The 16410-nt window shown below is 43.6% G+C and overlaps 1 protein-coding gene and 1 long non-coding RNA gene across 9 annotated transcripts in view; one reads left to right on the top strand and one right to left on the bottom strand.

Annotated features, from left to right (window-relative positions):
* Positions 1-16410, bottom strand: part of CYTIP (cytohesin 1 interacting protein) — a 73082-nt gene that overhangs the window by 55308 nt on the left and 1364 nt on the right. The gene's annotated exons all lie outside the window — the stretch shown is intronic.
* LOC144304816 (uncharacterized) overlaps positions 11223-16410 on the top strand; it is a 60569-nt gene continuing 55381 nt past the window's right edge. For all 7 annotated transcript variants that reach the window (XR_013371785.1, XR_013371787.1, XR_013371784.1 and 4 more), the window contains exons 1-2: positions 11223-11365; positions 12452-12561. This is a non-coding gene — a long non-coding RNA (uncharacterized LOC144304816). The remainder of the gene's footprint in view (positions 11366-12451; positions 12562-16410) is intronic.

Here is a 16410-nt window from a genome sequence, read left to right as displayed (position 1 = left end):
CCCATACAGATGGAGAAGTCAGCAAGGGCAAGGTGACAGAAATTTCCACAGATAGCCAGAAACATTTAGCCAAAGATAGTGCCCTTGTTCCTCTGATAGATGTTTTCTCAACACAATTAAATATGAGCACAAACTCTTTTAAAGTTATATCTCTGGTTCGAAGCTCTCGTAAGCATATCATCACGGAACCTTAACGATTCTATCTAGGCCAAACTAGGAAGAGGAGAGCCCTTGGAACTTGAATGCCCTATTTACACCCCTATTTACACAAGTATGCATATTGCAGGCGTACATGTGAACGTGGTGGGAGATGGGAGAAAGATTATTCCCAGGCGTCAGGGGGGTCTACTTTGGGGTTATCGGTTTGAGTGATGTGACACCAAGAGATAACAAACGTGTCAACGACCGGTGAGCAGAGGAGGTGGATAGCTGAGTGAGGAAGCTAAGTGTGAAAGGATGTAGGGCAGGACAGAGGAGAAAGGTAAAGAAACAAAAAAGAGAAAATAAGACGTACTAGGAATGGGTTGTGAAACACATCCCATGAATAGAGACTTCCCTCTCGTGTTCACATCTCCTTACATGTAGCTGACTCCACTTTGCTTGGTCAAGAGATGTGTTCTTTGATGCCAGACCTTAGTTGGTGTTATCGCCGTAGTGTCGGTACCAGAAGGCCAACAGAGACACCATCGTGTCCAGCCTTTTCTCTCCTAGTACCTGTAATAACGATTTCTACCAAGTCTAAGAGCCAATAGGACATAGCCTAGACCCTCGGACTTCATCTTTTCTACGCAGGCTTTCACTTTCATCCTCATTTCACTACTGTCAAACCATTGCTCAGACTTTTGAGCAACTCAGGTGAGCTTTGCTAGGAAGGGGCAGGGCTTTAGGCGCTGATTGTGGTCCCCGGAGGATGCAGTTTTAGTGCACCTGCTCACATGAAACCCAGCACGGCACTAGTCCCGGTTTCTCTTGCACAGTCAAATAGCACTTTTCACACACCTCGCGGACAAAGAAGACAGAGTAAAGGCATCTGCAGGTTTCCCCAGGGGAGTCATTTTATAAGCACCTTTTCTAGCAACCCCTAGCAATTGTCTCTGGTGAGATTTTACACCTGAATCCTCCTTCTTTTTTTTTTTTAAGATTTTATTCATTTATTCATGAGAGACACACACACACACACACAGAGAGGCAGAGACACAGGCAGAGGGAGAAGCAGGCTCCACGCAGGGAGCCCGACGCGGGACTTGATCCTGGTCTCCAGGATCACGCCCTGGGCTGAAGGCGGGGCTAAACCACTGGGCCACCCAGGCTGACCTGAATCTTCTTTTAGACATAATGGGACAGTATCTTCATGAGCTCCATCCTTGTTAGCCCAGTTAGTGCAGAAAACTTCTTCCTCTTCCTCCTCTTAACTGGGATGGAAAAATTCAGTTTCATAGACATTAATTGAGCACGACTATATACAAAGCTCTGAGATAAATCTGGACAGTAGAGGTATGAGCCTAAGATGATAGGCTCCTCGAGGCAAATTGTATTTTTTAAAGATGGCCTCATCGATGTCGACAGGCTATCCCACAAACTTTCCTTACAATGTGACTTTTGAGAGGCAGGGTGTACATTCTATCGCCTTGAGTCTGGGGAAGGCTGTGGCTACCGCAGAAATGATGCTCTGCAACATCCAAGAGCACATCACACAAAAAGTATATATAGTATCTGCCCTGTTTTCTTTGGATGCATGCAACCCGGCCACTATATTGAGGAAGCCAGCTCCACAGAAAAACCACGGGAGGATGTCCCAGCTGCGGTCTAACTTGGGGTCCCAGCTGGAACACTCACATATGAGCGGGTGAGCCTTCACATGACTCCAGCCCCAGCCTCTGAGCCGTCCCAACCAACGCTGAGTGGAACAAGGATGATGACCACCCCTACCCCCGGAGCCTCACTCAAATTGCAGATATGTGAGCAAAAAAAAAAAAAAAAAAGTTATCATTAGTTTTAACCTCTAAGTCTCAGGATCACTTGTCATTTATTAACAGATGACCAGAACAGCATGCGTAGCATGACCTCCGAGTGCTCACTGTCAGTTTAGGGAAATAAGCATGTTCACAACAACTATAATATGTCAAAGTGTAACACAAGGACCTTAAGAGATCCACAAGTGCAAATGAATGTGCACGCAGAGGTGTGTACATCCTGGTTTGGGTAGAGGCAATTTCTGAATACATTAAAATTAATAGTAATTACCTCCATGGAGTAGCGTTTGGGTGTAAGGGAGTCTTGGGTGTGCATCTCCTTGAATGTTTTGAGCCCTGCCTTATTTATACACATCCTTCCTTCTGAAACTTCAAAAACAGCTTAACTGCCTAAAATAATGATAAAATAAGTGTGTGTGGGGGGGGAGATCAACTAGTGCTGTCAGCACCTTATGAGGCCAGAATGCAAGGAAGCTATTAGAAGAGCTGCATCTTCTCTCCGCGTGCCTTAGTGGTCCTATCTGTGGGAAATACTACCAACCTCGAAGACTCTAGTGCACACAAGTGCTTCCTGACACCAGGAAGCACTCAACAAACATGGATAAAAAGATCTAAGCAGGGTGTCTGCGTGGCTCAGCCGCTTCAGTGACTGCCCTTGGCTGAGGTCATGATCCTGGGGTCCTGGGATCGAGTCCTGCATCAGGGAGCCTGCTTCTCCCTCTCCCTCTACCTGCAGCTCCCTCTGCTTGCGCGCTCTCTCTCTCTCAATCTCTCTCTCTGTCAAATAAATAAAAAATATTCTTATCAAATAAATATAAAATCTTAAAAAAAAAAAAAGATCTAAGCAATCCTGAACTGCTGAGAGTTGCCATGGCAGGTGGACTAGAGGGTCCCAAGTCACAGAATCAGACTGTTGCTTTAGGAAGAAAGACCCTCTCTCTCTTCCGAAGATTAAAGGATAAAAAGGAACCGGTGTTCTAAGGTACAATTACACAAGCGCATGACGGCAGTGATTACAATGTGACAACTTCTGCAAATGCCACATTGACTTACTCGTTTTCCAAAATGTGAAGAGACCACTAAATTCAAACTTTCCATCCCACTTCCCCATTGTGCTTCCCCTTCAGGGTTTTCACTGGGTGTAACCAGTTGCCTGCGTCTTACAGGTGACTGCCGTCCGCGGGAGGCCGAGGTTAGTGCTCACAGAACCTTCGCATCTAACGTCCACTTTTCCCCTATATTTTGAGAAGCTGGGCATTGCGTGGGTTATGTCAGAGGAACACTGATCTTTCCATTTGTCCTCATGGATGGTTTCCCCACTCGGGTTACGTAGGATGGGGTAGGCCACCCAGAAGGTAGAGAAGGATAAGTTAACTTCTCCCTCAAGGTGTCCTGTGTTCTAAAGCATTTGCGAAGACGTGATCTAGTTCTAGAGGTCGGAAGGATTGGAATATTCTATAAGAGATGGAGAAGGCAAAGATGCCCATGAGATGACATGATGCGAGAGTATCAGCCTAGTATGTCAGAGTTGACAGTGCGTTACCCTGAGGGCAGTACGTTTCAGGGCAGTGGCATCACCGCTGTGCTTGCAAAGCCAAATGAGTAACGAGCAGTTCCTCTCTGACTCAGAAACTTCTGTTGTTTCCTGTTTGATTTAACTTCCCCAAGTATCTTAGAAACAGATGAACTATTCTTTCGGCTTCTTAAAGGTGACCCGGCTTGATGTCTTTTCTTATGAATCAAGCGTTTCTCCTCCTCCAAATTTCTGGCATTTCAGGAACAGTTTCAAAGCTCCATTCTCCTTTCCCTGACTTAGAGATGATACCAGCCTCCCAAGTGCAAGAGAACTCTCTATGCTCACAATGAATTAAGCAACAGCAAAAAATAGTAAAAGAAAAGAGAAATCATGCTAAATGTGGTCAAGAGCCAACTTGTTCAATTTGACTAAAATGTAGCCACGTCAAATCCCTTTTGGTATCAACAGGGATAAAATTAAATAAACCAAGAGAATGACTGTGTAACAAACAAATGCTGCTGGTTCCATCGCTGCGTAGTGAACATGAACAAATGTCCGTGTGAATTGTAATGAGTACAAAGAGTACATTGTGCAAACGCATACTCGGGGTTCTCCCTGACACGTGGGGTGGACTGGGATGGGGACCCGAAGGCTCCCTAGTTCGCTCTACATGGAGTTCTCGAAGGGGAGAAGCATTATCTACAAAGGTTCGGTGGCAATTAGTCCCCCTTAGCTGGGACTTCTGAAAGCTGGTTCAAACCACCAGCAAAAAGCATCATCATCATCATTAGCACAAGGGGCACATCAACAAGAAGGCTGGCAGTCCAAGACGGGTGAGCTCTGAGGCTCTCGTGTACAACGTGGGACTGCGGTTGCTAACACTATATTATATAACTGAAATTCGTAAGGAGAGTAGAACTTACATGTTTTCCCCACACCAGAGAAAGGGCTAAATAGGTGAGGTGATGGATGTGATAATGAGCTAAAGGGGGGGGGTGGATTTCATGGTGTTTACATGCATCAAATCATCATTCTGTACACTTTACATTTCTTACCATTTTGTCCATTTTGCCTCCATAAAGTTGGAGGGAGGAGAAAGACGTCTACTGGGGTTGACATTACTTCAAAACAACAAGAGACAGAGCCCCACTAACTCATGACCTGAGGCTGATGCACCTTCTATTCTTAGCTGCGCAGGCCATACCTCTTTCTCCGCCACTAAAAGTGCCTCTTAATGATCTGATTAGAACCAATTTGACACCTGCTCTATCTTCATGCCCTCTAGGTGAGGAATTTCGACACTTTCTAATCCATCTGTCGAGGTGCACACAAGCACACAGCCCCTCACCTAGCATAGATAGAAAATTTTAATTAATTTATGTGTTCTTTCTTATTTTTATGTATTCTTACAATAAGTAAAAATTTTTTCATAATAAAGTGGTTTATTTAAAAAAATAGTAAAACTTTTAGGGCATGTCAAAGAGTCCGTATATTCGCAAGGAAGTGCTTATGGTCACGATGGTGATCTCATAATCCGGGCACCTGTTTCCCTAACCCCCAAGAAGGGTGGTTTCAACTACAGTACCTCAGATTAATTTTTTTGCCAAGAAATAACATCGCTAAGCCCGTGACAACCAACACTCAGCAGACAGCACAAACAAAAACAAAAAGAAAACAAACCAGAAAACTAATGCCCAGTGACATTCCTGCCCCAGGATGGAGTATCCAGGGCTCCTCACTGATTCCTGACTCGAGTCTCCTGGACTGTATTTCTCCTTTAGTGAGACCCACTCACCCCCAGGAAGACCCTTTGTTTGCCTTGTCCTATGAATTGCATGTTTACATCTCTACCATCACCAAATTTATATATTGAAACCCTAATACCAGTGTGGTGGTATTTGATGAGGAGGACTTTGGAAGGTAAATACATCATAAGGGTGAAGCCCTAATGATGGGACTAGTGTCTTTATAAGAAAAGCCATGTGAGCTTGCCCCTGTCTCTGATCTTTTCATCATATGACACACAGCAAGAAGGAAGCAGGCTGTCAGCAGAACCCAACCATGCTGGCACCGTGATCTTAGACTTCCCAGTCACATGAACTGGGAAAACTGGGAGAAATAAATGTTTGTTCTTTAAGTCACCCAGTCCGTGCTATTTTTTATAGCAGCCCAAGACTAAGATTCCTTAAAACCTGTGATAACTGTCAAAACCCAGGCTTTTGCTGCCAGTGTGTCACAGACCGGGAACGCTCCTGGGACACATGGGCCTCCTGAATCACAGGGACTGTAAACAGAGCTCAACAGCAATTTGCTGTTCCATATTGTATATTAACTTCTAATGTGCTCCATAATAAATTGAGGATAATATTCAATGGATGAAAGTTTTTGAACTCTCTGTGCCTTGATATCCTCGCCTGCAAAATGAAGATAATATATTTATTCTGCAGGATTGTTCTGCAGATATGAAAAAATGCTTTGGACAGTGCCTGGAATATAGTCACTCAACAGTAACAACAACAGAAACAACAAGAAGCTTTAGTAGTGGTGGTAGGAGGAGGAGGGGTAGAAATGGTGGTAGTAGTAGCATCAGCAGTACAGGTAGTGGTAGTAGTAATAGAAATGGTGGTGGTGGTAGTTGTGGTAGGAGAGGTGGAAGTAGGAGAAGTAGTAGGGGTGTAAACAGCAGTAGAAGTAGTAGTTGATGTAAACGTCATAGTAGTAGTGTTAGTAGTAGTACAAGTAGTAGTTTAATAGTAGTAGCAGCAGCAGAAGGTATAGTACAAATAGCAGCCATAGTGAAATCGTGGGGTGTGCAAGTAATAAAAGTGGTGGTGGTGGTGGAAGTAGTAATAACACGAATGAGGATATTTGGGAGGAGCCAGATAGAGACGTTGGACATTACAGGCAGATCAAGTTGGAGAGCGATTGTGGCCAGCAGCTGGACACTAAGGTTCAAAGAATCTGAGGCAAACAAAGAGGAATTTACAGAAGGCATCCCAGGGAACCCTCAGCGGCATGTCAGCCTTGCCCACGTGGACCCTCTCGAATGGGGTTATTCACGAGGTGGGTCCATTCTCAGAGGTCACTCTGGGCCTCCAGCGAACTGCCAGGAAAGTTAGATCTGCAGCCAGACACCAGAAGAAACCCTGGATCCAGGAAGACACATTCAGGATGTTTGTTCATGACAAAGAAATCACCATTTATATATATATATTTTTTTTGTTTAACATGTATTAACACTGAGAAAATGCCCCCCAATTTTAACAAATGGAAACACCACCAAAACCAGAGAATAATGACTGCTGTTTCCCTAGAGCCTGGCCAAGTTTGGTCTGGATGATTTACTGCCCTCTCACCCTGGGGCTTCTGGAAGTCTTGTATGTGCCGGTGCATCCCATGGAGGAGGGACCTGAAAGCATCAGACGCACATAGTTTTTGCCTCTCTTCTTCAGCTTCTATGCGGTTTCTCCAAGAACTTTCCCTGACCAATCCTCTCCAAAGCCATTCTGGGTGCCCCTCTTTTGTACTCGTGTTCCTATAACATGGGGGATTTTTCTTTCCACAGCATATTATTATTTTTTTTTTTACATTTTTTATTTATTTGTGATAGTCACAGAGAGAGAGAGGCAGAGACACAGGCAGAGGGAGAAGCAGGCTCCATGCACCGGGAGCCCGACGTGGGATTCGATCCCGGGTCTCCAGGATCGCGCCCTGGGCCAAAGGCAGGCGCCAAACCGCTGCGCCATCCAGGGATCCCTCCACAGCATATTATTAATTGGCTCTTTCCTTCCTGTATTTTCCAATAGGTTGTAAGCTCCCTCCGGGCAGGGTCTCAACTCTTTCTCACTTGTGTCTCTAGCACCTGTTGGAATGCCTGGCAATTGGTGCTCTTTCTACTTGCTGAACAAATTACTGAATGCTACAGGTAGATGCAGTGGCAGGGTTACATGAAAGGCTAACAGCACCAGGATTTCTAACAGGAAACAAAGGGGGCTTATGGAACATGGGGTGCAATCCCAGCCTAAAACTGGCTCCACGCTTCTGGAGAGATTTGGTGGCTCCACAGGCATTTGAACCTACCTATAGACATTCTGATTTTAAATTAGCATTTTACAGTTCTGTTTGTGACTTCTGTATTTCTAAAACAGCAGCAAAAACCATAGCTGTACTACTAGTAGGTATGACTCACTAAAAGACGAACTGGCCCAAGTGACAAGATGTTCCTATAAATAGGCACAACGCCACTTGGTTTGAAAATTTGGCACTTGGCGGACAGTGTTTGGTGATGGCCAAAAGAAATGGAGATGGGAGAGGAAAGAAGGTGAGCGTGGAAGAGTGTGAATCCATACACATCATCTCCTCGGCGCCACAGGGCAGAGCAGTGAAACAACGCACACGCCATGGTGATTGGTGACGCCACCTTTTGAGAGCCAACAGCCCGAATCTCATATCCTGGGCTGAGGGAGAACCCCACAGGATCTTACTAAGGGAGGGGAAAGAAAATGTTCTCCACATAAAACACTTCATGGGATCCCTAGATGGCTCAGTCAGTTACACACCTGCCTTTGGCTTGGGTCATGATCCCAGGCTCCCTGCTCATCGAGGAGCCTGCTTCTCTGTCTTCCCTTCCTCCGGTTAGTGCTCTCATTCTCTTTCTTTCAAGTAAATAAATAAAATCTTTATTTTATTTTATTTTTTTTAAATAAAATCTTTAAAAAAAATAAACAATTCAGTGATGACTCAATGGAAAATACCAGCTTTAAATACACCTTATTTCTCTTCAAGTTTATTAGAGGTAATTACATTCATGTCTGAACCAAATACATTGATACCTCCTAAAAAGGAATGAAGAAATGACATTCCTTTCTACCATGTCTGGATAAATGGCCGCTCACTGTGGACCTACGGCTGAGGTGGTGGTAGGCAGGCTGGCGCAAGGGAACACAGGAAGAGATCCGGGGTTGTGAGGAGACAGGCACTGAGAGCGTAAACTTGAGTGTGCACCAGGATCCAGCATGCTGAAAACAAGCAGGTTAGGGTCCAATTCTGGAAGGGTTTGATTAGAACCAAGAGGTCAAGATGAGAACTAAAAATGCACGGTAATCAATCCTCCTGGCCACGGAGCAGAGCTTATAAGACATAAATACATCCAACTTCCTGGGGTAGACAAGCGTTTGAAGAAAACAATTAGAACTTCAAATTTCTCTAAGACATTTTAGAAAGTCCTGTTGAAGTGAGGGTGGGGAAAGTTGGAAAATTCTGTGTATATTTATAGAAAACTGAAAGCAACAGCTAGTAGACCAATTACCTCTACTCTTGTTGCTGCCCCCCCGCCCCCCCGCCAAGTTATAACAGCATGAACTGGAAAGTCCATGGGCTTAAATAAGAAGAAATGCTGCACACTGAATTTCGAGACTCATTCCTTTGAAAACATCTTAGCCAGACAGTTGAGAGGTAGCACTGAAAATCTATGTGACATCTGTACAAACAAGAGCTTGGGCAGAGAACTGGTTTGCTTTAGACAAACACTGGCTTCTATCAACAAACCCCAGGGGATGGATTGGCAGGTCTTGCCAAAGGTAGAGAGAGAAGCAACTATCCTTGCAGTTTTGCTATTGACTCCATTGCTTTGAAGGAGCCGGCCAAGAGCGTGAACAGTCTCAATATTTTTATTCACTCTAGACTTTCTTCTGGCTCTGCCATCATCTCTGATTTGAGATATTTGTGTGCCTCTCACCATTTTCAATGATCTGTCTGCCCTTTACCCTTGGTCTGTGTATTGCCCCTATACTTATTTTTTTATTGAAAATACATTTCCTCCCATTATTGGCTCTGTTTTAGGCAGCTTGTAAGAGATAGAAGTCCCTACCACTAGTTATAGCCATGGTGAGCATTTGTCATAATCCTTCAAGTCCTCTTTTACTGTTATTATTTTTAACTACATAAATAATTATGTATCATCCTTTGTTACACTTAAAAAAGCACTATCTAATAACCATGTTCACTTCTCACTAAGAACTACTCATGACAGGATTTTAATTGTGGTAGGATAGTCCACCCTACAGCTATGCCATATTTTCCAGTTATTACCAGCTAATCCAATATATAATATTAAGTAGTTTCTAACATATCACTATTAGAAATGATGATACGATGAAAACTTGAACATAAATATTTGTCCACATAGCCATTTTCTTAGGATGAATCCACATATAAAAACACTAATTTGAAAAATATGGCTATTTTCAAACTTTCAATGGCTATTGGAAAATTATCTTTAGAAAGGCTATACATGAAACCATCCATCCATCCTGCAGTGCTCCTGACAAACTTGATTATTACCAGTTAAAACTTGCCTGGTTTTTCTTGTAAAATGTCACCTGGTTTTTTATGTAATTTGAATTTTTGAAAATTTGCGAGTATTTTTCATATTTTGTTAGCCACTTCCATTCTTCCTTTGTGGTTTTCTCACAAGTGTGTATGAAAAAATTATAATTTCTTAAATATGTTCATTGTTTATTTTTTCTGTCTTATGATATACTAAAACTTTTATTTTTTTCCATCAGTATTTTCCTCTGTGATTTTTTAAATTACTTTTACGTTTAGAAAATCCTTTTTCATCCAGAGATCAGATACATACCTATCTATATTTCTTCCAAGTTATTTTGGTTTGCATATTTAGATTTAACGCCTTAATTTATTTGGAATAAAATGGGTAATTATTTTTATGGAGGAGGGTATGATAAACTGAATTTTAAAAATCTAAATAACTACTTTCCCCAAATAGAGTTGTAAAATTACCCACCTTCTGTTTCACTGATTTATGGTGCTTCATTTTTCCTATTAAGCTTTTCTATATTCTATTTCCAGTCTATTTATTTTTATTACTTTAAGAGCTCTGATTTTCAGTGAATGTTATGTTGTTCTTACTATTTTCTTTTTTGTAACTCAGTAGAGTGATAAAGATCCTGCACTGGAGCCAGATGCTTATTCTCAGATTTCAACTCTACCCCTAACGAACTATCTTACAGTGGGCTGGTTATGGCCTCTCTCTGATTCAATTTCCTTCTCTGTAAAATGGGCACACCAATATTATTTCCCTCATGAGGTTCTGAAGACTAAATTCATTTATAAAATAATGAGCTTAGAATAGTGTTCAGCACATAGAGAGTGCCCGTTCTGTGTTAACGGAGGAAGCCCCTGTAATGCTCATCCTTCAAAATTTTCATAGCTACTTTGTCTGTTTTTCTTTTGAGCAATATAAATTCTCAAAAGGAAATAGATTTATTTTTTTCTGATGATATAACAATGCATCTTCATCTTAAGGACAATTTTTAGATAATGCATAAATGTACTTTGAAATCACCTGTAACCCCATCACCTAGAGATACATGCAGGAAATCTCCAAATAGTCACTCTTCGTTAGTTGTGTAAAACATTTTAATTTGACAGAAGGTGTCGGAGAGACCAAGACCCAGAATGGATGTTTACAGCTAAATGTGAAATAATACTACAGTGGTCAAGTGCCAGTGTTGTCCAAGTGACTAAATGTCTCAGGGCTACACCACGCCTGACTTGACAGCTTCAGTTTTGTCTTTCTCTGCTTCTCACGCTGATTAAAGACCAACTGAAGTTGTGAACAGAGAAAAGAGTGTTCTAAGAAAACAGAATCCCAGATGCTTTTTTTAAGGTAATAATGACTCACTGTGGAGTTACATCATTCAGAACCGTAACTGATGCAGGGTTCTCTGCAGCCCTGAGGTGGCTGCACCATCTAGGAGAAGGCTTCCAGGAAGAGGTCTCTGTACCCCTCCACCTGTGCTGTTGCCCAGTCATCTCAGGATCAGTATCTCCCAGCATGAACTACAGACAGGAGGTAGAAAACTAAACTGCACCTATCGTTTGTTAGGCATTCTCCGTCCAAGAGATGGACAAACATATAACAGATTACTTGGTCCCATATGGATGTGAAGAAATCTGTTATCCATTTGGAAAGCAGATGGCTCTATTTTGGCTACCTATGACTCTTTATAAGAATAGTTCTACTATAAATGTTTAATAGACCTTATTTTTTAGAGTAGTTTTAGGTTCACAGCAAAACGGAACAGAAGGTATAGAGTCCTCATGTACCCCTAACTCCTACACGTGCACAGTCTCTCCCGCTATCAACATCCCACACCAGGGGATTTGTTACAATTTTTTAAAAGATTGTATTTATTTATTCTTGAGAGACATGGAGAGAGAGGCAGAGACACAGGCAGAGGGAGAACCAGGCTCCCTGCAGGGAGCCCGATGTGGGACTCGATCCCAGGACCCCAGGATCACACCCTGAGCCAAAGGCAGATGCTCAACCACTCAGCCACCCAGCGTCCTGGGACTTGTTACAATTATTAAACCTGCACAGACACATGATTATCACTGAAAGTCCATGGTTTACATTCGGATTCACTCTTGGTGTTGTACAGTCTAGAAGTTTGAAAAAATAAGATATATATGCACCATTGTAATATGTACAGATTAGTTCCATTGCCCTAAATATCCTCTATCTATCTATTCATCCCTCCCTCCTCCTGAACCACCGATCTTTTAACGGTCCCCATAGTTTGCCTTTTAAAAATTTGACATAGTTGGAATCATACAATAGGTAGTCTTCTCAGGTTGGCTGCTTTCACTTAGTAATACGTATTTATAGTTCCTCCATTTCTTTTCATAATTTGATAGCTTATTTTTAGTACCGAATAATATTCTATTGTGTGGACGTGCCACAGTCTCTTCACTCACGAAAGGACATCTTAGTTGTATTCAAGCTTTGGAAATTAGGAATAAAGCTGTTATAAACATCTTTTTGCAGGTTTTTATATGGACATATAACTCATTTAGGTAAATATCCAGGAGTGCAATCATTGTATTTCAGGGTAAGGACATTTTTAATTTTGTAAAAAACTGCCAAACTGTCTTCCAGAGTGGCTGCAGTGTTTTATATTCCCACTACAGTGAATGAGAGTTCCTGTTGCTCCATACCCTGGCCAGCATTTGGTGTTGTCAATATTTTGGATTTCAGTGTTCCAATGGGTACGTAGTGGTATTTCATTGTCGTTTTAATTTGCAATTCCCTAGTGACATATGATATTGGGCAGCATACAAATGCTTATCTGCCATCTGTGTATCTTCTTTGATGAGGAATCTGTTCAAATCTTTTGCACATTTATTTCCTCGGTTTGTTCATTTCCTTATTGTTGAGTTTTAAGTGTTCTCTGTACCTTTTGGATAACAATCTTTCAGTAGATATGTCTTTTGCAACTATTTTCTACCAGTCTGCGGCTTGCCTTTTTATGCTCTTGACAGTGTCTTTTGCAAATAAGGAGTTTTTCATTTTATATCAATTAAATTTTGCCCCCAGAAGGGCACAAATGTAACAGAGCTGCTAAGTGCAAGTTTCTCTGCCACCCCGCAATGAGCCAGGAGGGCCCTGATCTCCTCCTGCAGCCTCCACCTTCTCCCAGGCACCCTGATAGGATGGCAAGTGCTCTCACCCGCCACCCCCCACTGCCCTCTCCTTCCCCAGGGCAGTCTAAGCAGACGACTGGAGAGGGAAAGGAGAAGCAGCAAGTCTTCAAAGCTGTGAGGCGGCCTTGACAAGGGTGGAAGAGGGTGACGCTGCAGGTTCTTCGGCCACTCCCCAGACATACCTGTCACCCCTGAGCCAGGGCAACCATTCTTAAAGCCCGGGAGGGGGCCGTGGCAAGTGGACACCAGCCAGCATGGCCTGGCTACCTTTGACATCTGCATAGGCAGTGGTCTTGTCCATTCACTTCCTGTATCTGTTTGAACGGAGGGAGCAAAGAGGAGAGAGGGCGCACAGCGCTGGGGCAACTTGCAAGCTTTCCTCTTGGGCCAAGTGAACTCAGGGGAAGAAGCCAGTTCGTGTTACCTTGTGGGGTTCCCGGGGTAGTCATGGGCTGCTGACTTCACAGACCCAGCAGCAGTAGGCTGGGTGGTAGTGCTGGGAACAGGGGCTGTTACATTTATAAAATCTTGCTGGAGCTGGATCTCCCATCAGTAATTTGGAAAGGCCCCCAATGGGCACTCCAAAAATGGTCATGTGGATGCCTACCATGCACAGGGCCTCAGTCTGCCTGGTCAACATTAACCAGAGAAAGAGTCAAAATCTTGAAGAGGAAGGATGAAAACTTCTCCATGACATGTGAGAAACTTGTCCTTTCTTCTCCTTCCTCCCTGCCCCAAATCTCCTCAAATTGTAGTAGTCTGGAAGAAGGAGAGACAGATGGTATCCCAGAGACCTACCACACCCCAACCTTCCTTCTAAGATCTTCTACTAACCGACGATGTCAAAGGAGATACTTTTAAGTTGCATTGAGATTGAATTTATATAACACAGAGTTGGTTGTGTTTTGCTTTCATTTTTTTTGTAGATCATGGTTTCTGCCCAATGAAAAGGGAAATTTGACAAAGCTTAAGTAACTGGAGAAGAAAGCATTGTCACCTTCATGTAATACGCACATGGGCATGTTCAGACTAGTCAGTAAACTCAGTGCTCAAAGTAAAAAAAAGAGAGAGAGAGAGAGAGAGAGATTGCTGTTAGGAAAAGTGCTCCCCTCACGTGGTCACAAGTGAAAAATGTAGCAGGAGGACAATACACACACTTTGCACTGTATTTTTGAATAATAGAAGAGTCTGGATCAGGGTGCAAACTACACAGGCTTACTATGGACGCACCTAATAGAGCAGATTTACGGTGTCCTACAGGATAGAAACATGGAGTGAAGAGTTAGAAAGACCTGGCCTTGGATCCCAACTCTGCTCTTGGTTCCTCTGTGACTTCCCATAGAAGTCATCATAGAATTCTCGTCAAAACTGGCCACAGAAAACCCAAACAAACCAAACCGAAATGGCCACAGTGATGCCTCCTAACAGAGCCAGAATAAAGATTAAAGAGGAACGAGAACAAGCATAACACCTAGGAGATCATAAGTGCTCAAAAATGGTGGCTACTGTTCACATTTCTTTCTTCGTCATTTATTTATCATCACCATGCACTATCATACTTATTTAATGAGAAGATATCCGGAACATGCAGAGAAATAACAGCACCGGCTAAAATGTATTTAAGTTGAAATTTGTGTTTGTGGAAAAGCCCTGAAATATTTGTATTTCAGGGTAAACAAAATTCTTCAAAATAGCTAGCATTTACAATAACCTAGGTGCCCTCGTTTGGGGATTACTTCCCAGGTAAAAATATGACAACATCGGGATGTGTCCCGCCATCCGTGCCTTACCACCGTGTGTCAGGACGAGACGGGCATTTAGGGAGAAAAGTAAGGCCCAAAGAGGCTGAACGAGGTGCTCGGATCAGTCTGGTGGCATCTCACCCCCGTTGGGCCTTGTATCCCCCACCCATTCATTGGTTGGCTGTGTCAGTCGTGGCATACCTTGCAGGGCCTCTGAATTTTACCTGTGTTTGAGGACAGGCATCTCCCCAGGGGTCGGCCTTTTTCCTCTGCCCCTCACGCCTGGCCCCCGGGGAGCACCTTCAGTACCACCCGGCCCCGCGCTCAGTCACCAGGCAGGGGGTCATCTCCTTACAGCCTTATGATTGGTGCTCCCTGCTCCTTTCATTCTCTTCCTTCATTCCTCCTTCCGTGGACAGTGGGCGGCAGGTATGAACAAGCCACCGAATTGCATGCATTTCCCTTCGATCCCCTCTAGAGGCCCTTATAAAGGTTTTCCCAAGGAAAATCAATTTACTGCTGACTTGCATAGCACGGGGGGATCAATTTCAACTCCAATTAACTGTGCCATCTGGGCTCTGATTACCGCTCTTGGGAAACATTTGTAATGGTGAGAAAATGTGTCTCCCATCCTCATGTTTATGCATTTTCTGGTCTATGATCTATCTTCAGACCTCTTCCCTGGACCCCCAGGATCCAAGAGCCGGCCTCCTGGTCGGTCACACGTTGGCTCTGCGGGCCCCAAACCATCCTCCTGGCCACAGAGGGCTTATCACCGACATTTCCCTTCTCTCTCCACCACAGGAGGTAGTATTTCCTACTTGCGTTATTTGGTGCCACTCTCCTAAGTGCCTTGTGTGCATTATTTCTTTAAATCCCTAGAGGTAGACAATATGGTTGTCCTCTTTTAAAAAGGAGAAACCTGAATTTCAGAGAAGAAAAGCACTTTGTGCACAGCCACGGGGGATTCAAGCCCACACCCGTGTGACACAGGCAGTGCCTCTTCATCCCAACTGCTAGGAGTCTCAGAGCCAGGCTCCTGGTGGTCTCCGAACCAACGGTCCTCCAATGGGATTAACAACCCAGAGAAACCCCACATATTTTTCTCAAAAGTGGGGTCCTTCAATACCTGCACCTTTTACAAAATGAAGATTCCCAGGGATATATTCATTCCCCACCTCCCACCCCGGCTTCCTGAATCAGAATCATTACAGGTAAAACCCGGGATCCAGTACTCGAACACCTGTCATTCTTAAAAGTTTGAGATCCACTGTCCTGTTCCGTCTGACACCCACTGTCCTTTAACAAAGCTTTCCTGGAGACGATGCGCTGACCCCTGGTGGTCTAACCCAACAGTGTGCCGGCGGTGAGGACCTTCTGAGGGGAACACCTGCTGAGCTGCTCACCTTTTGACTCATTTGATTGGGTTGCAGCGGCCTGTGTCTGAGCCCTGCCTACCTTACCCAGGTCCATCACACATAAAGGACCTGAGAGCAACCAGTTTGCTTTTTTTTCTTGGAGCAGCTATAAAAAGAGATAGCTTTTTGTTCAATAAATATTTGATTGTTTCTTCTTTGCAGATGATACAGAGCTAAAGACACACACACACACACACACACACACACACACACACTGAATTTCCATGAGCTGCTTTACACAGTCTTCATCACTA

Source organism: Canis aureus, chromosome 34, assembly GCF_053574225.1.
Source record: "Canis aureus isolate CA01 chromosome 34, VMU_Caureus_v.1.0, whole genome shotgun sequence".
Classification (NCBI taxonomy): domain Eukaryota; kingdom Metazoa; phylum Chordata; class Mammalia; order Carnivora; family Canidae; genus Canis; species Canis aureus.
This window is presented reverse-complemented; position numbering and strand designations above follow the sequence as displayed.